The 21,847-nt window shown below is 51.8% G+C and overlaps 1 protein-coding gene across 2 annotated transcripts in view; it reads right to left on the reverse strand.

Annotated features, from left to right (window-relative positions):
- The window catches only part of nme9 (NME/NM23 family member 9), a 93,684-nt gene extending 76,071 nt beyond the window's left edge, over positions 1-17,613 (reverse strand). For both annotated transcript variants that reach the window (XM_041201311.1, XM_041201310.1), the window contains exon 1: positions 17,509-17,613. The gene's annotated coding sequence lies outside the window, so the exon portion shown is untranslated. The remainder of the gene's footprint in view (positions 1-17,508) is intronic.
- Between the last annotated feature and the right edge of the window lie 4,234 nt (positions 17,614-21,847).

Here is a 21,847-nt window from a genome sequence, read left to right on the forward strand (position 1 = left end):
CCGTTACCGGGGAGACACGTATCGACACTCATTCTCTCACCCAGACTTTCACATCACCACCGTCCCATCGAGCATGTTGCTCACACTCCATCCACGGGCCCTTCCGGGGAGAGGTCACCACACACAGGGGACACGCACCTCACCCAACCTCTGCTCCATCCCGTCTCATCACCGGCCTTTCTTTCTCCTTCATACAGGCCAAGCTGGCACACAACAGGCACGAGGGTGTGCAGACCGGGGGAGGGACAGCCGACATCGTCACCCTCGTTGAGTTTGAGGGGGCTGCAGTCGAGCTGACTGGGGAGGGCAGGGATCACTCCTGTGGGGAAGGGGAGATCGGTCTCTCCCACCCAACCCAGTACAGATCACAGCTCCATCACTTCATCAAACCCTGACATTGACAGTGAGTCACGTGCAGTCTGATCCAGCTCATGCCCATTAACCGAAACTCCCTTTTCTATTTTCGAGGCACCATCGAGGCCCCACAAGCCAGTCCAGCACCACCAGTTCGAGCCCCCAGACTTCACCCGAGGAGGAAGCTCTGGGAGAACCATCCCGGTGCTCACACACACCCTCAGAGACACACACGTCGGTGAGACACAGCTGTAGATTAGGCTTTGGGCTCACTTTCTGGGGAACACCTCACTGACACGTCCCAGCAGCAGTCGGAGGCAGGGACAGCCCAGGTCTCCGGCACTCACACACCCTGGGGGCACCATCAGGATGTAGACGACATGGGGAGGAGGAACCTTGACCCCCCTCCGGGGGCACCACCTCCTGGAGGAGTCAGGGTGGGGCCCTCGGGCACCCACAGGGAGGATGAGCATCAGCCGGACCCCCCGGGGGTCTCCTCTCAGGACACCCCGAGGTGTGCAGCCGCTCACAGCCCCCTCTGCCTGTGACCCCATCCACTGCAGCTTCTCAGGCCACCGAGGACACTTCTGCCCCTGAGCAGGTGACCCTTATCAGGCCGGAGCCTTGCAGGCCTCGGGTCACCAGAGGACGTCCACCAAGGTCACCACAGACATCAGGACCCGGCAGTCAGCAGCTGCCCCCACCTCTGCTGTGGGTGTCGGGGCTGCACCCAGGCAGCAGAGATAGGAAAGTTAAGACAACCTGACGTCTCTTTTGGGTCACGGCTGAGTTAGACATGTGAAGATATTACACTTTTGTAAATATATTCGATGGTTATGTGAATGTTCCTGTCAATTGAAGGTGTTGAGATTTTGTACTTTGGAATCCTCTTATTTTGGGGTTTAGCGTTCCTCCCACTCGGTGATAGTGTCCCACTGTGAGATTCACTTTCCTGTGATGTCAACCTCAGTTGAACTAGTGTCTGCGCCACTTGTGTGACATCAGGGAGATGTGTTTAAATCTTTATTGGAAACGTGTGATTTAAGTGTTTTTAATCCTTTTTCCTTCAGGAACACCATCGAGTGAGGGCAGCTCATCAGCATTGATAATCTAGCGGCATCTGTGTCTCCTCAGTGGTAGTGACAGAAGAAACGACACACACGGGAGGGGGAGATCCCCAGGCAGGTCCACCTTTCAGTCACGGCAGGGTTTACATCATTAGATGGCAGCGAAAGCTTCAAGTCTTCTCGCACATCGCTCTTGTTCCTAAGTGGACTCTCAGTTCCCAGAGTGACCTCACTCACAGGGTCCCATGGACCAAAGCAAAGGTCATGACCTGATGATTCATGAGGTCGGAGCTCACATGTGTGAATGTGGGACTTGTTCTCGCTGCAAGTGGGTGGACATCCCCTGAGGTGAAAGTAAATGGCACTGAGGGTGAGGAGAGATGTGACCATATTCCCTCACTTAACTTTACTCTTCCTGGAACCTGGCAGTGATTAAAGTATCATGGGCACATCTCCCACGCCTTCCTTCATCCATGGCGTGATCACACTCATACTGACCCTCAACAGCCTCCTGAGGTATCTGGGCCTACGGATCTTCATCCTCCGATGAGCTCTCATCCTCCTCCAGTTCATCCTCTGGCAGGGGCTCACCTCTTTGCATTGCCAGTTTGTGAAGGACACAACACACAGCGATGATGTGGGAAACCCTGTCAGGAGGGTATTGGAGTGAGACACCTGAGTTGACACCTCATTTTTAGGTATGCCTGGTGCTGCTTCTGGCATGCCCTTCTGCACTCTTCATTGAACCAGGGTTGATCCCCTGGTTTGATGGGAATGGTAGAGTGGGGGATATGCCGGGCTGTGAGGTTACAGATTGTGTTTGAATACAATTCTGCTGCTGCTGATGACCCACAGTGCCTCATGGAGCTGCTGGATCTGTTCGAAATCTATACCATTTAGCACTGTGGTAGTGCCACACGAATTGCTTCTGAGAGTTAAGCTGATGATGAGCGTAGTAGATTAGTTCCATAAAGGGGGGAACATAACAAGGGTCTCCGTGAAAGGGAAGGTGATTGTTGAGATAGTTTTGGGAGAAATTGTGGGCTGGTCAGTATTTTGAAAAATGGATGAATCAAAATCTTACCTTTTTTCTATCATTTCTTTAACATTAAATTTATATCAATTGTGAAATTAAATAAAAATTCATTGAATGAATCAGAAAGCACTAATTTTAATATAAAGATTCTGATTTTTTTCGAGGGGAATATGCCCGTGACTGGTCCCAGCACCATCAGCTGCCATAGGGGGAGAGGAGCAGTGTACGGAAGGATAGAATAAAATATTTCATTTTCTGTTAAAACAGGAGGCTAGTTCACAAGAGACAGTTGATCATTACCTGATACAAAGATTTGGGAGTGCTGTGCCAGTGCCGTGAGAGGCTGCCAGCGCAGAAATCCAAAGCTTGGCACATTGGCACCCCGATAAACCTCAGCTTACATCAGGAGATATGAGAGGGCCAGAATGACAGGGGTGGAGGCCTCTACATGGCATTCTCCTTTCACTGGGGGAGGCCAGGGTCACTCTCTGCCATTTCCTGCAGTCCAGCAACTATCATCAACATGGTCACTTGGTATGCAACAGTAAGCGGGGGGACGGGAGGGGAATCCACTGAGGACCCCCATCATCACAATGGTACATACTTTATCTCTGTAAGAACATACTCATCTTATTTAATTGCAGTGAACTCAGGGGTGTTTCAGTGACAATCAGGGCTCTGAGTTCTGAAGGTTCACAGAATCACAGAATCACACAGTGCAGAAGAGGCCCTTCGGCCCATCGAGTCTGCACCGACACGTGAGAAACACCTGACCTACCTACCTAATCCCATTTACCAGCACTTGGCCCATAGCCTTGAATGTTATGATGTGCCAAGTACTCATCCAGGTACTTTTTAAAGGATGTGAGGCAACCCGCCTCCACCACCCTCCCAGGCAGCGCATTCCAGACCCTCACCACCCTCTGGGTAAAAAAGTTTTTCCTCACATCCCCCCTAAACCTCCTGCCCCTCACCTTGAACTTATGTCCCCTCATGATTGTGCCTTCGACTAAGGGGAACAGCTGCTCCCTATCCACCCTGTCCAAGCCCCTCATAATCTTGTACATCTCGATCAGGTCGCCCCTCGGTTTTCTCTGCTCCAATGAAAACAACCCAAGTCTATCCAAACCTCTCTTCATAACTTAAACGTTTCATCCCAACCAACATCCTGGTGAATCTCCTCTGCACCCCCTCCAGTGCAATACATCCTTCCTATAATGTGGTGACCAGAACTGCACACAGTACTCCAGCTGTGGCCTCACCAAGGTTCTATACAACTCCAACATCACCTCCCTACTTTTGTAATCTATGCCTCGATTGATAAAGGCAAGTGTCCCATATGCCTTTTTCACCACCCCACTAACATGCCCCTCTGACTTCAGAGATCTATGGACACACATGCCCAAGGTCCTTTTGTTCCTCAGAACTTCCTAGTGTCATGCTGGTCATTGAATACTTCCTTGTCAAATTACTCCTTCCAAAGTGTATCACCTCACACTTTTCAGGGTTAAATTCCATCTGCCACTTATCTGCCAATTTGACCATCCCGTCTATATCTTCCTGTAGCCCAAGACACTCAACCTCACTGTTAACCACCCGGCCAATCTTTGTGTCGTCCACAAACTTACTAATCCTACCCCCCCACATAGTCATCTATGTTGTTTATATAAATGACAAACAATAGGGGACCCAGCACAGATCCCTGTGGTACACCACTGGACACTGGCTTCCAGTCACTAAAGCAGCCTTCTGTCATCACCCTCTGTCTCCTACAACTAAGCCAATTTTAAATCCACCTTATCAAATTACCCTGTGTTCCATGTGCCTTTGTCATCTTTATAAGTCTGACCTTGTCAAAGGCTTTGCTGAAATCCATATAAACTGCATCAACTGCGCTACCCTCATCTACACACCTGGTCATCTCCTCAAAACATTCAATCAAATTTGTTAGGCATGACCTCCCTCTGACAAAGCCATGCTGACTATCCCTGATCAAACCTTGCCTCTCCAAGGGGAGATAGATATTCTCCTTCAGAAATTTCTCCAATAGTTTCCCTACCACTGATGTGAGACCCACTGGCCTGTAGTTCCCTGGCTTATCTCTACAACCCTTCTTAAATAGCGGAACCACATTAGCTGTTCTCCAGTCCTCTGGCACCTCCCCCGTGGCCAGAGAGGAATTAAAAATTCAGGTCAGAGCCCCTTCGATCTCGTCCATTTCCCCCCTCAGCAGTCTGGGGCACAAATCATCTGGACCTGGATATTTGTCCACTTTTAAGCCTGCCAACACCTCCAATACCTTGTCACTCCCTATATCAATTTGCTTAAGAACCTCACAGTCTCTCTCTCCAAGTTCGATACCTTCATCCTCATTCTCTTGGGTGAAGACGGATGTGAAGTATTCATTCAACACTCTAGCGATGTCCTTTGGCTCCACCCATAGATTGCCCCCTTGGTCACTAATGGGCCCTACTCTTTCCCTGGTTATCCTCTTCCCATTGATATACTTATAGAATATCTTGGGATTTTCCCTACTTTTACCAGCCAGAGCTTTCTCATATCCCCTCTTTGCTCTCCTAATTGCTTTCTTAAGCTCCACCCTGCACTTTCTGTACTCCACTAATGCCTCTGCTGATTTGCTTCCCTTGTACCTGCTAAAAGCCTCTCTTTTCCTTCTCATCGTAACCTGAATAACTCTGGTCATCCATGGTTCTCTGGGCTTGTTACTCCTTCCTATCACCCTAGAGGGAACATGTTGAGCCTGTACCCTCCCCATTTCCTTTTTGAACAGTCCCCACTGCTCCTCTGTAAGTTTCCCCACAAGTAACTGTTCCCAGTCTACCTTGGCCAGATCATGCCTTATTTTACTAAAATCCATTCGCCCCCAATCCAAAACATTTTTTTGCAACTTGTCTATTACTTTGTCCATAGCAAGCTTAAATTGTACCATGTTGTGGTCACTATCACTAAAATGCTCCCCCACCACCACCTCAGCCACCTGTCCGGCTTCATTCCCCAGAATTAGGTCCAGCAATGCACCATCCCTTGTTGGACCCTCTACATATTGACCTAAAAAGATCTCCTGTACACATTTCAAAAAATCCATTCCATCCAAGCCCTTAACACTATGTCTATCCCAATTAATGTTGGGAAAGTTGAAATCACCTGATATAATTACCCTATTGCTATTGTTTTTACACACCTCCACAAATTGTGCACATATTTGCTCCTCAATTTCCCGCTGACTACCTGGGAGTCTATAATAAACACCTTACAATGTGGCTGCCCCTTTTTTATTCCTAAGCTCGACCCACAAAGCTTCATTCGCTGCCCCCTCCAAGATATCATCTCTCCTTACTGCAGTAACTGGCTCCTTAACTAATAATGCAATGTCTCCTCCTCTTTTACCCCCTCCCCTGTCTTGCCTGAAGATTCTATATTCCGGAATGTTGAGCTGCCAATCCTGCCCCTCCCTCAACCACGTCTCAGTGATGGCTACTATATCACAATTCCACATGTCAATCCTCACCCTTAACTCACCCGTTTACCTGTAATACTCCTGGCATTAAAGTAGAGGCCATCCAGCCTTGCCTTACTCCCTTGAAGCTTAATGTAGCTGTACTCCCTCTGACTTGATTGTTTTACAGTATTATGATGTTTCTCTATTCTGCCAACATTCTGTGTCCTCTCCCCCTGCCGAATTAGTTTAAACTCCTTCCAACAGCACTAGCTAACCCACCCACAAGGATGTTAATCTCGCTCTGGTTCAGATGTAGACCATCCCGCTTGTACAGGTCCCACCTTCCCCAGAAACAGTCCCAGTGATCGAGGAATCTGAAACCCTCCCTCCTGCACCAACTCTTAAGCCACATATTCATCTGCGCTATTCTCCTATTTCTGAACTCACTAGCATGTGGCACTGGGAGTAATCCAGAGATTACAACCCGAGAGGTCTTGCTTTTTAGTCTACTGCCGAACTCCCTGAATTCTTGATGCAAGACCTCATCCTTCTTTCTACCTAAGTACCTTGACCTCTGCTTTATCACCCTCTCCCTTCAGGATGCCCTGCAGCCGTTCAGTGACATCCCGGACCCTCTCACCAGGGAGGCAACACACCATCCTGGAGTCATGTTGTCGGCCACAGTAGCGCCTATCTGTTCCCCTGACGATAGAATCCCCAGTTACTATTGCTCTTGCTCCCTTCCTCCCCTCCTATACAGACAGGCTGCTTGTAGTGCCAGAAGCCTGGCTCTGTCTGCACTCCCTGGAGGAACCAGCACCCTCATCAGCCTCCAAAACGGAATACCGATTTGTGAGCAGGACCCCAGGGGACTCCTGAACTACCTGCCTGTTTCTCTTGGACTGCCCAGTGGTCACCCATTCCCTTCCTTCAAGTCCCTTCAGCTGCGGTGTGGCCACCTCTCTAAACGTGCTATCCATGCTCTCAGACTCGCGGATGCTCCACAATGTCCCCAGCCGCTGTTCCAGCTCTGAAACCAGAGTTTCCAGGAGCTGCAGCTGGATACACTTCCTGCACATGTGCTGGTCCCGGGCATTGGAAACGTCTCCGGCTTCCCACATGGAGCATGAGGAGCACACCACGGCTTTGAGCTCTCCGCCATGACTTATCCCTTTAAATTAAACCTTTTAAATCAATTACTCTAGGGCCCTTCTTTCCTGATCCTCGTTGCTATAGAATATACAAACTATAAACCACAAAAAGATCTTAAACTGTACTGTGCTTCCAGATCGTCCCTTTCTTAAATAGAGTTGAGTTGACTCAGGACTAGTTAAGCTTCAAATAGTAGTTAACCCCTATTCAGGCGCTGATCAGGCTTCAGGTGATTGACTGTTAACTGTCACACAGTCAGCTGAGTCAACTACCTTATCAACCTTTTAACTAGACTACTGAACTTACAAAAATTAAAGAGAAATTAAAGAGAAAGACTTAGCAGTTCAATTCCCGCTTTGCAGCAAATTCCGATTACCCACAGCCACAATCTGGCTGTGCCCCACTCAGGATGTGCTCACTCTCTTGTTCCTGTGCAAGCATAGAAATCCAAAGCTTGGCACATTGGCACCCCGATAAACCTCAGCTTACATCAGGAGATATGAGGGGGCCAGAATGACAGGGGTGGAGGCCTCTACATGGCATTCTCCTTTCACTGGGGGAGGCCAGGGTCACTCTCTGCCATTGCCTGCAGTCCAGCAACTACCATCAACATGGTCACTTGGAATGCAGCAGTAAGCGGGGGGATGGGAGGGGAATCCACTGAGGACCCCCATCATCACAATGGTACATACTTTATCTCTGTAAGAACATACCCATCTTATTTATTCGCAGTGAGAACTCAGGGGTGTTTCAGTGACAATCAGGGCTCTGAGTTCTGAAAGTTCCGGTAGGATTTACTGTTGGAATTTAACCAGCAAAACTCATCGAGGTTACAAGCATGTGATGTGAGTAAGTTTCTTGTTGCTTGTCCAGTAATGTCCAGCTTAGGAAACTGAAATCCAAGGTGAGCCAGTGATAATGGGGAAGAAAATCCTAACACAGTGACAGATCTACTCAGCAACTAGCAGGCCTGGCTATTCAGTTATCAACCCTGCAGTTCTGACAAAGAGTCACTCCGACTCGAAACGTTAACCCTGTTTCTCACTCCACAGATGCTGCCAGACCCGTTGCGTTTTTCCAGCACTTTCTGTTTTTGTTTCAAATTTCCAGCATCCGCAGTATTTTGCTTTTTCTTACAGACCAGTCTAGCTCAGTTCCCAAGATTCCCACAGAGGGCTGACTCAATTTTAGACTCTCCATTCAAATGTGCCATTTTGGAGCCAATCTGACCCCAGAGAGACCCCGCTTACCTACCATTCTGGAGTGATACCTGGCCCCCTGCATCTCTGCAACCCCCCCCCAACCCGCACCCCCAAGGGCATGCCTGATGTGGGATAACAACCCCTTCACAGCAGTGTGGCTGAGATCTCAGGATTTTAGCAGAGGTGTGAGAAATTGGTCCAGGATACTGCTGAGGGGTCATGTTAACAGTATCTCAAAATCTTTGAATGCTCCCATTAATGTTACATTCGAGTTTTCCTTTGGTGAAACTATGTACCAAAACCATCCTTAAGCTACAAGGACATGAGCTGGTAAACTGAAACACTGTCGCTAGCGCACACACACACACACACACACACACACACACAGACAGCGGTTTCAATTCATGTTATTAGTGAATTATAATACTCATTGCAGAAATAGCCCTGCTACCACCTCTTTTCCATTAACACATGGAACTATGATAAACTGGGATAAAAATTCCAACCAAATAAAATTGGATTTGCAAACTGACTGGGTCGTGCAGACTGATCTTGTAATCCCGACGATTGGTCCCTAAACGATAAAGACAGTCATGGGCCCTGTTAGTGTGGGGGCTGCGAGCTGTGTTAGTGTGGGGGCTGTGTTAGTGTGGGGGCTGCGAGCTGTGTTAGCGTGGGGGCTGCGAGCTGTGTTAGTGTGGGGGCTGCGAGCTGTGTTAGTGTGGGGGCTGTGTTAGTGTGGGGGCTGGGAGCTGTGTTAGTGTGGGGGCTGCGAGCTGTGTTAGTGTGGGGGCTGTGAGCTGTGTTAGTGTGGAGGCTGCGAGCTGTGTTAGTGTGGGGGCTGTGAGCTGTGTTAGTGTTGGGGCTGAGTTAGTGTGGGGGCTGCGAGCTGTGTTAGTGTGGGGGCTGTGTTAGTGTGGGGGCTGCGAGCTGTGTTACTGTGGGGGCTGTGTTAGTGTGGGGGCTGTGAGCTGTGTTAGTGTGGGGGCTGTGTTAGTGTGGGGGCTGCGAGCTGTGTTAGTGTGGGGGCTGTGAGCTGTGTTAGTGTGGGGGCTGCGAGCTGTGTTAGTGTGGGGGCTGTGAGCTGTGTTAGTGTGGGGGCTGTGAGCTGTGTTAGTGTGGGGGCTGTTAGTGTGGGGGCTGCGAGCTGTGTTAGTGTGGGGGCTGTTAGTGTGGGGGCTGCGAGCTGTGTTAGTGTGGGGGCTGTGAGCTGTGTTAGTGTGGGGGCTCCGAACTGTGTTAGTGTGGGGGCTGCGAGCTGTGTTAGTGTGGGGGCTGTGAGCTGTGTTAGTGTGGGGGCTGTGTTAGTGTGGGGGATGCAAGCTGTGTTAGTGTGGGGGCTGTGAGCTGTGTTAGTGTGGGGGCTGCGAGCTGTGTTAGTGTGGGGGCTGTGAGCTGTGTTAGTGTGGGGGCTGCGAGCTGTGTTAGTGTGGGGGCTGTGAGCTGTTTTAGTGTGGGGGCTGCGAGCTGTTTTAGTGTGGGGGCTGGGAGCTGTTTTAGTGTGGGGGCTGTGAGCTGTGTTAGCGTAGGGGCAGTGAGCTGTGTTAGTGTGGGGGCTGTGTTAGTGTGGGGGCTGTGAGCTGTGTTAGTGTGGGGGCTGCGAGCTGTGTTAGTGTGGGGGCTGCGAGCTGTGTTAGTGTGGGGGCTGCGAGCTGTGTTAGTGTGGGGGCTGCGAGCTGTGTTAGTGTGGGGGCTGCGAGCAGTGTTAGTGTGGGGGCTGCGAGCAGTGTTAGTGTGGGGGCTGTGAGCTGTGTTAGTGTGGGGGCTGTTAGTGTGGGGGCTGCGAGCTGTGTTAGTGTGGGGGCTCTGAGCTGTGTTAGTGTGGGGGCTCTGAGCTGTGTTAGTGTGGGGGCTGCGAGCTGTGTTAGTGTGGGGGTGCTGAGCTGTGTTAGTGTGGGGGCTGCGAGCTGTGTTAGTGTAGGGGCTGTGAGCTATGTTAGTGTGGGGGCTGTTAGGGTGGGGGCTGCGAGCTGTGTTAGTGTGGGGTATGTTAGTGTGGGGGCTGTGAGCTGTGTTAGTGTGGGGGCTGTGAGCTGTGTTAGTGTGGGGGCTGTTAGTGTGGGGGCTGTGAGCTGTGTTAGTGTGGGGGCTGTGAGCTGTGTTAGTGTGGGGGCTGCGAGCTGTGTGAGTGTGGCGGCTGCGAGCTGTGTTAGTGTGGGGGCTGTGGGCTGTGTTAGTGTGGGGGCTGCGAGCTGTGTTAGTGTGGGGGCTGGTAGTGTGGGGGCTGTGAGCTGTGTTAGTGTGGGGGCTGTGAGCTGTGTTAGTGTGGGGGCTGTGAGCTGTGTTAGTGTGGGGGCTGCGAGCTGTGTTAGTGTGGGGGCTGTGAGCTGTGATAGTGTGGGGGCTGTGAGCTGTTTTAGTGTGGGGGCTGCGAGCTGTTTTAGTGTGGGGGCTGGGAGCTGTTTTAGTGTGGGGGCTGTGAGCTGTGTTAGCGTAGGGGCAGTGAGCTGTGTTAGTGTGGGGGCTGTGTTAGTGTGGGGGCTGCGAGCTGTGTTAGTGTGGGGGCTGTTAGTGTGGGGGCTGTGAGCTGTGTTAGTGTGGGGGCTGTGAGCTGTGTTAGTGTGGGGGCTGTGAGCTGTGTTAGTGTGGGGGCTGCGAGCTGTGTGAGTGTGGCGGCTGCGAGCTGTGTTAGTGTGGGGGCTGTTAGTGTGGGGGCTGTGAGCTGTGTTAGTGTGGGGGCTGTGAGCTGTGTTAGTGTGGGGGCTGTGAGCTTGTTAGTGTGGGGGCTGTTAGTGTGGGGGCTGCGGGCTGTGTTAGTGTGGGGGCTGCGAGCTGTGTTAGTGTGGGGGCTGCGAGCTGTGTTAGTGTGGGGGCTGTGAGCTGTGTTAGTGTGGGGGCTGTGAGCTGTGTTAGTGTGGGGGCTGTTAGTGTGGGGGTTGTGAGCTGTGTTAGTGTGTGGGCTGTGAGCTGTGTTAGTGTGGAGGCTGTGAGCTGTGTTAGTGTGGGGGCTGCGAGCTGTGTTAGTGTGGGGGCTGCGAGCTGTGTTAGTGTGGGGGCTGCGAGCCATGTTAGTGTGGGGGCTGTTAGTGTGGGGGCTGTGAGCTGTGTTAGTGTGGGGGCTGCGAGCTGTGTTAGTGTGGGGGCTGTGAGCTGTGTTAGTGTGGGGGCTGTGAGCTGTGTTAGTGTGGGGGCTGTTAGTGTGGGGGCTGCGAGCTGTGTTAGTGTGGGGGCTGTTAGTGTGGGGGCTGTGAGCTGTGTTAGTGTGGGGGCTGCGAGCTGTGTTAGTGTGGGGGCTGTGAGCTGTGTTAGTGTGGGGGCTGTGAGCTGTGTTAGTGTGGGGGCTGCGAGCTGTGTTAGTGTGGGGGCTGTTAGTGTGGGGGCTGTGAGCTGTGTTAGTGTGGGGGTTGTGAGCTGTGTTAGTGTGGGGGCAGTGAGCTGTGCTAGTGTGGGGGCTGCGAGCTGTGTTAGTGTGGGGGCTGTGAGCTGTGTTAGTGTGGCGGCTGTGAGCTGTGTTAGTGTGGGGGCTGTGTTAGTGTGGGGGCTGCGAGCTGTGTTAGTGTGGGGGCTGTTAGTGTGGGGGCTGTGGGCTGTGTTAGTGTGGGGGCTGCGAGCTGTGTTAGTGTGGGGGCTGTTAGTGTGGGGGCTGTGAGCTGTGTTAGTGTGGGGGCTGTGAGCTGTGTTAGTGTGGGGGCTGTGAGCTTGTTAGTGTGGGGGCTGTTAGTGTGGGGGCTGCGGGCTGTGTTAGTGTGGGGGCTGCGAGCTGTGTTAGTGTGGGGGCTGCGAGCTGTGTTAGTGTGGGGGCTGTGAGCTGTGTTAGTGTGGGGGCTGTGAGCTGTGTTAGTGTGGGGGCTGTTAGTGTGGGGGTTGTGAGCTGTGTTAGTGTGGGGGCTGTGAGCTGTGTTAGTGTGGGGGCTGTGAGCTGTGTTAGTGTGGGGGCTGCGAGCTGTGTTAGTGTGGGGGCTGCGAGCTGTGTTAGTGTGGGGGCTGCGAGCCGTGTTAGTGTGGGGGCTGTTAGTGTGGGGGCTGTGAGCTGTGTTAGTGTGGGGGCTGCGAGCTGTGTTAGTGTGGGGGCTGTGAGCTGTGTTAGTGTGGGGGCTGTGAGCTGTGTTAGTGTGGGGGCTGTTAGTGTGGGGGCTGCGAGCTGTGTTAGTGTGGGGGCTGTTAGTGTGGGGGCTGTGAGCTGTGTTAGTGTGGGGGCTGCGAGCTGTGTTAGTGTGGGGGCTGTGAGCTGTGTTAGTGTGGGGGCTGTGAGCTGTGTTAGTGTGGGGGCTGTGAGCTGTGTTAGTGTGGAGGCTGCGAGCTGTGTTAGTGTGGGGGCTGCGAGCTGTGTTAGTGTGGGGGCTGTTAGTGTGGGGGCTGTGAGCTGTGTTAGTGTGGGGGTTGTGAGCTGTGTTAGTGTGGGGGCAGTGAGCTGTGCTAGTGTGGGGGCTGCGAGCTGTGTTAGTGTGGGGGCTGTGAGCTGTGTTAGTGTGGGGGCTGTGAGCTGTGTTAGTGTGGGGGCTGTGTTAGTGTGGGGGCTGCGAGCTGTGTTAGTGTGGAGGCTGCGAGCTGTGTTAGTGTGGGGGCTGTTAGTGTGGGGGCTGTGAGCTGTGTTAGTGTGGGGGCTGCGAGCTGTGTTAGTGTGGGGGCTGTGAGCTGTGTTAGTATGGGGGCTGCGAGCTGTGTTAGTGTGGGGGCTGCGAGCTGTGTTAGTGTGGGGGCTCCGAGCTGTGTTAGTGTGGGGGCTGCGAGCTGTGTTAGTGTGGGGGCTGCGAGCTGTGTTAGTGTGGGGGCTGCGAGCTGTGTTAGTGTGGGGGCTGCGAGCTGTGTTAGTGTGGGGGCTGTTAGTGTGGGGGCTGTGAGCTGTGTTAGTGTGGGGGCTGCGAGCTGTGTTAGTGTGGGGGCTGTGAGCTGTGTTAGTGTGGGGGCTGTGAGCTGTTTTAGTGTGGGGGCTGCGAGCTGTTTTAGTGTGGGGGCTGGGAGCTGTTTTAGTGTGGGGGCTGTGAGCTGTGTTAGCGTAGGGGCAGTGAGCTGTGTTAGTGTGGGGGCTGTGTTAGTGTGGGGGCTGCGAGCTGTGTTAGTGTGGGGGCTGTTAGTGTGGGGGCTGTGAGCTGTGTTAGTGTGGGGGCTGCGAGCTGTGTTAGTGTGGGGGCTGCGAGCTGTGTTAGTGTGGGGGCTGCGAGCTGTGTTAGTGTGGGGGCTGCGAGCTGTGTTAGTGTGGGGGCTGCGAGCAGTGTTAGTGTGGGGGCTGTGAGCTGTGTTAGTGTGGGGGCTGTTAGTGTGGGGGCTGCGAGCTGTGTTAGTGTGGGGGCTCTGAGCTGTGTTAGTGTGGGGGCTGCGAGCTGTGTTAGTGTGGGGGCGCTGAGCTGTGTTAGTGTGGGGGCTGCGAGCTGTGTTAGTGTGGGGGCTGTGAGCTGTGTTAGTGTGGGGGCTGTTAATGTGGGGGCTGCGAGCTGTGTTAGTGTGGGGTATGTTAGTGTGGGGGCTGTGAGCTGTGTTAGTGTGGGGGCTGTGAGCTGTGTTAGTGTGGGGGCTGCGAGCTGTGTGAGTGTGGCGGCTGCGAGCTGTGTTAGTGTGGGGGCTGTTAGTGTGGGGGCTGTGGGCTGTGTTAGTGTGGGGGCTGCGAGCTGTGTTAGTGTGGGGGCTGTGAGCTGTGTTAGTGTGGGGGCTGTTAGTGTGGGGGCTGTGAGCTGTGTTAGTGTGGGGGCTGTGAGCTTGTTAGTGTGGGGGCTGTTAGTGTGGGGGCTGCGGGCTGTGTTAGTGTGGGGGCTGCGAGCTGTGTTAGTGTGGGGGCTGTGAGCTGTGTTAGTGTGGGGGCTGTGAGCTGTGTTAGTGTGGGGGCTGTTAGTGTGGGGGTTGTGAGCTGTGTTAGTGTGGGGGCTGTGAGCTGTGTTAGTGTGGGGGCTGTGAGCTGTGTTAGTGTGGGGGCTGCGAGCTGTGTTAGTGTGGGGGCTGCGAGCTGTGTTAGTGTGGGGGCTGCGAGCCGTGTTAGTGTGGGGGCTGTGAGCTGTGTTAGTGTGGGGGCTGTGAGCTGTGTTAGTGTGGGGGCTGTGAGCTGTGTTAGTGTGGGGGCTGTAAGTGTGGGGTTGCGAGATGTGTTAGTGTGGGGGCTGCGAGCTGTGTTAGTGTGGGGGCTGTGAGCTGTGTTAGTGTGGCGGCTGTGAGCTGTGTTAGTTTGGGGGCTGTTAGTGTGGGGGCTGCGAGCTGTGTTAGTGTGGGGGCTGTTAGTGTGGGGGCTGTGAGCTGTGTTAGTGTGGGGGCTGCGAGCTGTGTTAGTGTGGGGGCTGTGAGCTGTGTTAGTGTGGGGGCTGTGAGCTGTGTTAGTGTGGGGGCTGTGAGCTGTGTTAGTGTGGAGGCTGCGAGCTGTGTTAGTGTGGGGGCTGTTAGTGTGGGGGCTGCGAGCTGTGTTAGTGTGGGGGCTGCGAGCTGTGTTAGTGTGGGGGCTGTTAGTGTGGGGGCTGTGAGCTGTGTTAGTGTGGGGGTTGTGAGCTGTGTTAGTGTGGGGGCAGTGAGCTGTGCTAGTGTGGGGGCTGCGAGCTGTGTTAGTGTGGGGGCTGTGAGCTGTGTTAGTGTGGGGGCTGTGAGCTGTGTTAGTGTGGGGGCTGTGTTAGTGTGGGGGCTGCGAGCTGTGTTAGTGTGGGGGCTGCGAGCTGTGTTAGTATGGGTGCTGTTAGTGTGGGGGCTGCGAGCTGTGTAGTGTGGGGGCTGCGAGCTGTGTTAGTGTGGGGGCTGTTAGTGTGGGGGCTGCGAGCTGTGTTGGTGTGGGGGCTGCGAGCTGTGTTAGTGTGGGGGCTGCGAGCTGTGTTAGTGTGGGGGCTGTGAGCTGTGTTAGTGTGGGGGCTGTGAGCTGTGTTAGTGTGGGGGCTGTTAGTGTGGGGGCTGCGAGCTCTGTTAGTGTGGGGGCTGCGAGCTGTGTTAGTGTGGGGGCTGTGAGCTGTGTCAGTGTGGGGGCTGTTAGTGTGGGGGCTGCGAGCTGTGTTAGTGTGGGGGCTTCGAGCTGTGTTAGTGTGGGGTCTGCGAGCTGTGTTAGTGTGGAGGCTGTGAGCTGTGTTAGTGTGGGGGCTGCGAGCTGTGTTAGTGTGGGGGCTATGTTAGTGTGGGGGCTGTTATTGTGGGGGCTGCGAGCTGTGTTAGTGTGGGGGCTGCGAGCTGTGTTAGTGTGGGGGCTGTGAGCTGTGTTAGTGTGGGGGCTGCGAGATGTGTTAGTGTGGGGGCTGTGAGCTGTGTTAGTGTGGGGGCTGTTAGTGTGGGGGCTGCGAGCTGTGTTCGTGTGGGTGCTGTGAGCTGTGTTAGTGTGGGTGCTGTGAGCTGTGTTAGTGTGAGGGCTGCGAGCTGTGTTAGTGTGGGGGCTGCGAGCTGTGTTAGTGTGGGGGCTGCGAGCTGTGTTAATGTTGGGGCTGTGAGCTGTGTTAGTGTTGGGGCTGTGTTAGTGTGGGGGCTGCGAGCTGTGTTAGTGTGGGGGCTGTTAGTGTGGGGGCTGCGAGCTGTGTTAGTGTGGGGGCTATGAGCTGTGTTAGTGTGGGGGCTGTGAGCTGTGTTAGTGTGGGGGCTGCGAGCTGTGTTAGTGTGGGGGCTGTTAGTGTGGGAGCTGTGAGCTGTGTTAGTGTGGGGGCTGCGAGCTGTGTTAGTGTGGGGGCTGTGAGCTGTGTTAGTGTGGGGGCTGCGAGCTGTGTTAGTGTGGGGGCTGCGAGCTGTGTTAGTGTGGGGGCTGCGAGCTGTGTTGGTGTGGGGGCTGCGAGCTGTGTTAGTGTGGGGGCTGTGAGCTGTGTTAGTGTGGGGGCTGTTAGTGTGGGGGCTGCGAGCTCTGTTAGTGTGGGGGCTGCGAGCTCTGTTAGTGTGGGGGCTGTGAGCTGTGTTAGTGTGGGGGCTGTTAGTGTGGGGGCTGCGAGCTGTGTTAGTGTGGGCGCAGCGAGCTGTGTTAGTGTGGGGGCTGCGAGCTGTGTTAGTGTGGAGGCTGTGAGCTGTGTTAGTGTGGGGACTGCGAGCTGTGTTAGTGTGGGGGCTGTGTTAATGTGGGGGCTGTTAGCGTGGGGGCTGTGAGCTTTGTTAGTGTGGGGGCTAAGTTAGTGTGGGGGCTGCGAGCTGTGTTAGTGTGGGGGCTGCGAGCTGTGTTAGTGTGGGGGCTGTTAGTGTGGGGGCTGTGAGCTGTCTTAGTGTGGGGGCTGCGAGCTGTGTTAGTGTGGGGGCTGCGAGCTGTGTTAGTGTGGGGGCTGTGAGCTGTGTTAGTGTGGGGGCTGTTAGTGTGGGGGCTGCGAGCTGTGTTAGTGTCGGTGCTGTGAGCTGTGTTAGTGTGAGGGCTGCGAGCTGTGTTAGTGTGGGGGCTGCGAGCTGTGTTAGTGTGGGTGCTGTGAGCTGTGTTAGTGTGGGGGCTGTGAGCTGTGTTAGTGTCGGGGCTGTGAGCTGTGTTAGTGTGGGGGCTGTGAGCTGTGTTAGTGTGGTGGCTGCGAGCTGTGTTAGTGTTGGGGCTGTGAGCTGTGTTAGTGTTGGGGCTGTGTTAGTGTGGGGGCTGCAAGCTGTGTTAGTGCGGAGGCTGTTAGTGTGGGGGCTGCGAGCTGTGTTAGTGTGGGGGCTGTGAGCTGTGTTAGTGTGGGGGCTGCGAGCTGTGTTAGTGTGGGGGCTGCGAGCTGTGTTAGTGTGGGGGCTGCGAGCTGTTTTAGTGTGGGGGCTGTTAGTGTGGGAGCTGTGAGCTGTGTTAGTGTGGGGGCTGCGAGCTGTGTTAGTGTGGGGGCTGTGAGCTGTGTTAGTGTGGGGGCTGTGAGATGTTTTAGTGTGGGGGCTGTGAGATGTGTTATTGTGGGGGCTGTTAGTGTGGGGGCTGCGAGCTGTGTTAGTGTGGGGGCTGTGTTAGTGTGGGGGCTGCGAGCTGTGTTAGTGTGGGGGCTGTGTTAGTGTGGGGGCTGCGAGCTGTGTTAGTGTGGGGGCTGTGAGCTGTGTTAGTGTGGGGGCTGTGAGCTGTGTTAGTGTGGGGGCTGCGAGCTGTGTTAGTGTGGGGGCTGTGTTAGTGTGGGGGCTGCGAGCTGTGTTAGTGTGGGGGCTGTGTTAGTGTTGGGGCTGTGAGCTGTGTTAGTGTGGGGGCTGCGAGCTGTGTTAGTGTGGGGGCTGTGAGCTGTGTTAGTGTGGGGGCTGCGAGCTGTGTTAGTGTGGGGGCTGGGAGCTGTGTTAGTGTGGGGGCTGCGAGCTGTGTTAGTGTGGGGGCTGTGAGCTGTGTTAGTGTGGGGGCTGCGAGCTGTGACCAGGTAAAGGACACTTTCTGAGTGAGTACACGCTGCTTTGGAAGCGCCTGTAGGCGGCTGTTTTCCGGGGGTTTGTTTTCAGTACCTGAATGGGGTGGCGGTGCGGTTGTCCCCGTTTTTGCCAGCAGTGGGTGGGAGCCGCAGTGTCAGCAGCAGCGGCGGTGGCGGCGCGGGGTTCGAGTCCAGCTCCGTTCCGGGATCTGAGTAAATTGATGCTGTTAGAGGCGGAAGTGTACACTGCAGAGGGTTGCCTAGGTTTTCTGGCATGTGGCCGGGCTGGTCAGCTAGTGAAACGCTGTCTGCATCCTCTGACCTGTGCAGAAGCAGAATGCAGCTGATGCTGCTGGAAATCTATAATCGCATTGCATTCTGCGACTATAACATGTGGCACGCATATAAATACCTGGTGAAATATTGTGGGGGGGTCTTTAATATTTTTCCAACCGAATCCTTATAAATGTTCTGACGGTACAACACACTTGAGTAAAACAACACAGCGGTAGTGGATCACCCATTTTTTTATTTTTCTAACATCGCCCATCTGTCCTGAAGATGCTGATTCAAACTGGGTCACCAGGGAATTTATATCATCTTTAGCAGCATTGGTACAGAATCCTATCAATCCAAAATGAAATAACCCTATTGGTGGAACTATAAGACGCCCCAGGATTTTAAAAATAAATATTGAGGAAAAAATATTTCAGTGCATATGGGTATCTAATATTTCCATTTAAGGTTATGAACAAAAGCAAAATGAAGTCTTAGGAAGTATTGCTCTTCACCGCTGTCACACTCAGGATCACTGGTGTTATGTAAACTGTCACTTCAAGTGGTACATGGTCTCCTTCTAGAGATGTCACATTTCTTGAATTACTTCACATTTGTTTTGTGTTTCACTACTTGCCACAAATTTCTCACCCACTCACCCACCTGCAAAATGCTGGGTCACTTCATTTGACCTTTTGGTGTCAAAGCTGTATTTTGCAGCTTCCATCCATTTGACCCACACCTCCAGCCTGAATACTTTAAATGGCTTGTTTATGGGAATATCCAGAGGCTGAAATTGGCTTGTAAGACTGCCTGGGGCCACATGACTTAGACTCTGCCATCGCTTTTGAGGTCTCAGTTATATGTGCCCGGGAGTGGTCACACACTAATGGCGGTCGATTTCTGTAGAAGGTCAACTGGATGCTTTGAGCACACAATTTCACCCCTTCATTTATACATCCCTTAGGATGAACATGAACAAGAATTCTGTCTGGAATTTCAACCTTTGATGCCATATTTCTCTTAAGGAGCAGTCACGGCATCAGAACAACACACCAAAACAAACAGTGTAGTGGGTCCTCTCAGGGCCAAAAGTTTTTAACTGGTAGATGGTGCCTGACCTTTTGATTATTTTCAGCATTTTCGGTTTTTATTTCAGAGTTACGGCATCTGCAGCATCTTGCTTTTGTTTTAGCATTTTTGTTGGGATTGTTCAAGTTATTAATGTTGAAATGGTGCTGCTATAGAATACATGCTTTGAGTAGAGCTGTCCCTAATTAGGGAAGGATTAGGGAATCAGTGCAAGAGTATGTAAACCAGTTCACTCTGGGTGTCTCGGAGGAACTGGGAGAGTCTGTGACTTTACTGTGTTGGAAATAAACCTGTTTTAAGGCACAGGCTAGCTTCAGACTCATTCTGCTTCAACATACAATTATTGCAATTCACACAAGTGCCTTTAATGCCCAAAGTCTTGTTCAATGGCATATTAAAAGTTAGGGGAACTTCATCTGTATTGCCTATTTGGCCAAGATCAAAACACAGTTTTTTTTCCCTTGCATTAATTACAAATCTGTGAAATTCAAATTCCCTTGTTTCATATTCAGCTGACACCTGTGTTATCTTGGTTATCGTTCAAAGGCTGAGCCTATGCCTTTTTATAAACCTGTAGTACTGAGATATTGTGCCGCTAAAATCAGTAATGTTGCTTCCTGCCATTACTGTTAGGAAAAAAAGATAGCTTAAGTAAGTTATTTTTGTATTTGTGGGTGTTGGGAATGAGTTTTAGCTTTGAAGTGTAAGTTTGATTTGTATTTCTGTATCTGTGTGTTAAGAAAGGTCAAATGGAGTTTTAGTTTCACTTTAAAAGGCTGCTTGCATTTCTAATGAGAAGTTTATGACTCCTATAGCATAAAAGTAAACACAAGAGTAGAAAGAATAGTGCTGTTGGGGAGGCAGACAGGCAGGTTCCTCCCACAGACATACACACTGTTTTAAGTTCAGTTAAAGCCAGGACCCCAGAGAGACTGGACACTGGGAGAGGGAACTGCAGATTTTTAAAAAAAACCCAAAAAAGTTCCAAGTGAAGAAAACCCGAAAAATCCAGGAGAGTGGAAATGGGGAAAGCCCAAAGGAGATTTTGTAGTCAAAGGAAGGACAGGAACTTGTTAAGTGAAGTTAAGAGTGAGGGGCAGAGAGAAACGCTCCAAGCTTCAGATTTAAAGTGAGAACAGCTTGCGAAAAGCAAGAAGCTTCAAAGAGACAACTGAAGGTCTGTAATTCTTTGCTATGGGCATGTGAAGCAGTGGTGTCCTGTTAAGGCTGAGTTGGTAAGAGAGAGTGCGTGGAAGAAAGCTTGAATGCATGTGGTGACCCAGGGAAGAGGAACATCAGAAGGAGAGTTCAAAACCCTGGAAATGGGCCCTTGTGGAAGGCATCTCAGAGAAAGCGTTGGTTTGGGAGAAGATTCCAAGGTGAGTTCTTGGAGAGTGGAGATTGGAAACCCTCGTTTGAAGGACAGAGTTCAGTGGGACTGGTTGGCTCACTGTGTGACAAGCTTCTGGGAGGCAGTTGAGGAGAGATCCATAGCATCTGTCACTTGGTTTCAGAGTGGTGTGTCTGACCACAGGGTGCCATAGGTTTACATGGACTGCGTACTTACTGTTAACGTTAGAGTATAAGATAGTTTTTGTGACTTTTGTTATCATTACAAATCTGTATACATCTGTAAAGGTATGGTTGAGGGTGGAGGAGTATTGTAGTATAGTTCATCTTTTCTTGTTGAATAAATGTTTTATTCTTTTGTTAAAAGTTCATCAGCTGACTCCTGTGACTCTGTTCAGTAGCCGCTCTCCACATATCTACACAAACAAAATAAAAGTTAGGATCCATCAAACTGGGTTCCACTCTGGGATCATGCTCATCCAATGGTAACCTCAGCTTGGATCATAACAGTTACTCTTCTTGCTTAATCATTAATCAGTTTGGCAGATACAGAAATTCCATTTTCCTGTGGTCTACTATACTATTTTTCACCTCTTCTTCCAGCTATGGCTGTTTTGCAGCATGCCAATGGAAAGTCTGTTTGCTCTTTTCGATTTTCACCCATTCTTCCCCTTGTTTCTTCCATCACTGTATCATTTTCTCACTTGGAAGAGGACAAGTGTCTTTCAGCTACCCTATTTCCATGCTCTTTGGCACATTGTTATAATTGATGTTCAGGAAACTTTTCTCAGTGGAGACATTTAACTTTATTTACAAGAAAGCAGCAGCAACTACACATGTGCATCAAACTCTATAACTGAAGATGAATTCCCCTGGAGAGGTTCCCCATGCTGCTAATACATTGCTTTACACAGATCATTTGATCTTACAACACAGGATTAACTTTAAAGCTACAGTCCTATGTTTCCCAAAACTATGATTACTACATTCCTCCCCCTTTAACGTTTCTGTATATTTTGTATTTACAAGGATAATTATCTCATGACATTACAATATTTACAAAGGTCATGAAATTGCAAGTTCAGTCTTTCAGTTGGTTTCCTGATCCATGTAGAACAACGCAGCTCCATAACTTCAGATTCTTTTGTGGGAAGCACATTCTCTGGAACCACACTAACATCAGGTACCTCATTAGGCACAGGCAGTTCAGTGTCTTCGACTCTGACAGAGACATCGGGCATGGCTATCCTTGGTTGGGTAACTTCAAAAGGAACCACAGGTTCAGTAATGGTTATTTTTTATTCATTCATGGGATGTGGGCTTCGCTGGCTGGGCCAGCATTTATTGCCCTAGTTGCCATTGAGAAGGTGGTGGTGAGCTGCCTCCTTGAACCGCTGCATTCCATGTAGTGTAGGTACACCCACAGTGCTTATAGGGAGGGAGTTCCAGCATTTTGGCCCAGCAACAGTGAAGGAACGGTGATATATTTCCAAGCCAAGATGGTGTGTGACTTGGAGGGGAATTTTCAGGTGGTGGTGTTCCCAACCATCTGCTGCTCTTGTCCTTCTAGATGGTAGTGGTCATGGGTTTAGAAGGTGCTGTCTAAGGAGCCTTGGTGAATTGCTACAGTGCATCTTGTAGATGGTACACACTGCTGCTACTGTGCGTCGGTGGTGGAGGTGCCAATCTAGCAGACTGCTTTGTCCTGGATGGTG

This window comes from Carcharodon carcharias, chromosome 12 (genome assembly GCF_017639515.1).
Source record: "Carcharodon carcharias isolate sCarCar2 chromosome 12, sCarCar2.pri, whole genome shotgun sequence".
Taxonomy (NCBI): Eukaryota; Metazoa; Chordata; class Chondrichthyes; order Lamniformes; family Lamnidae; genus Carcharodon; species Carcharodon carcharias.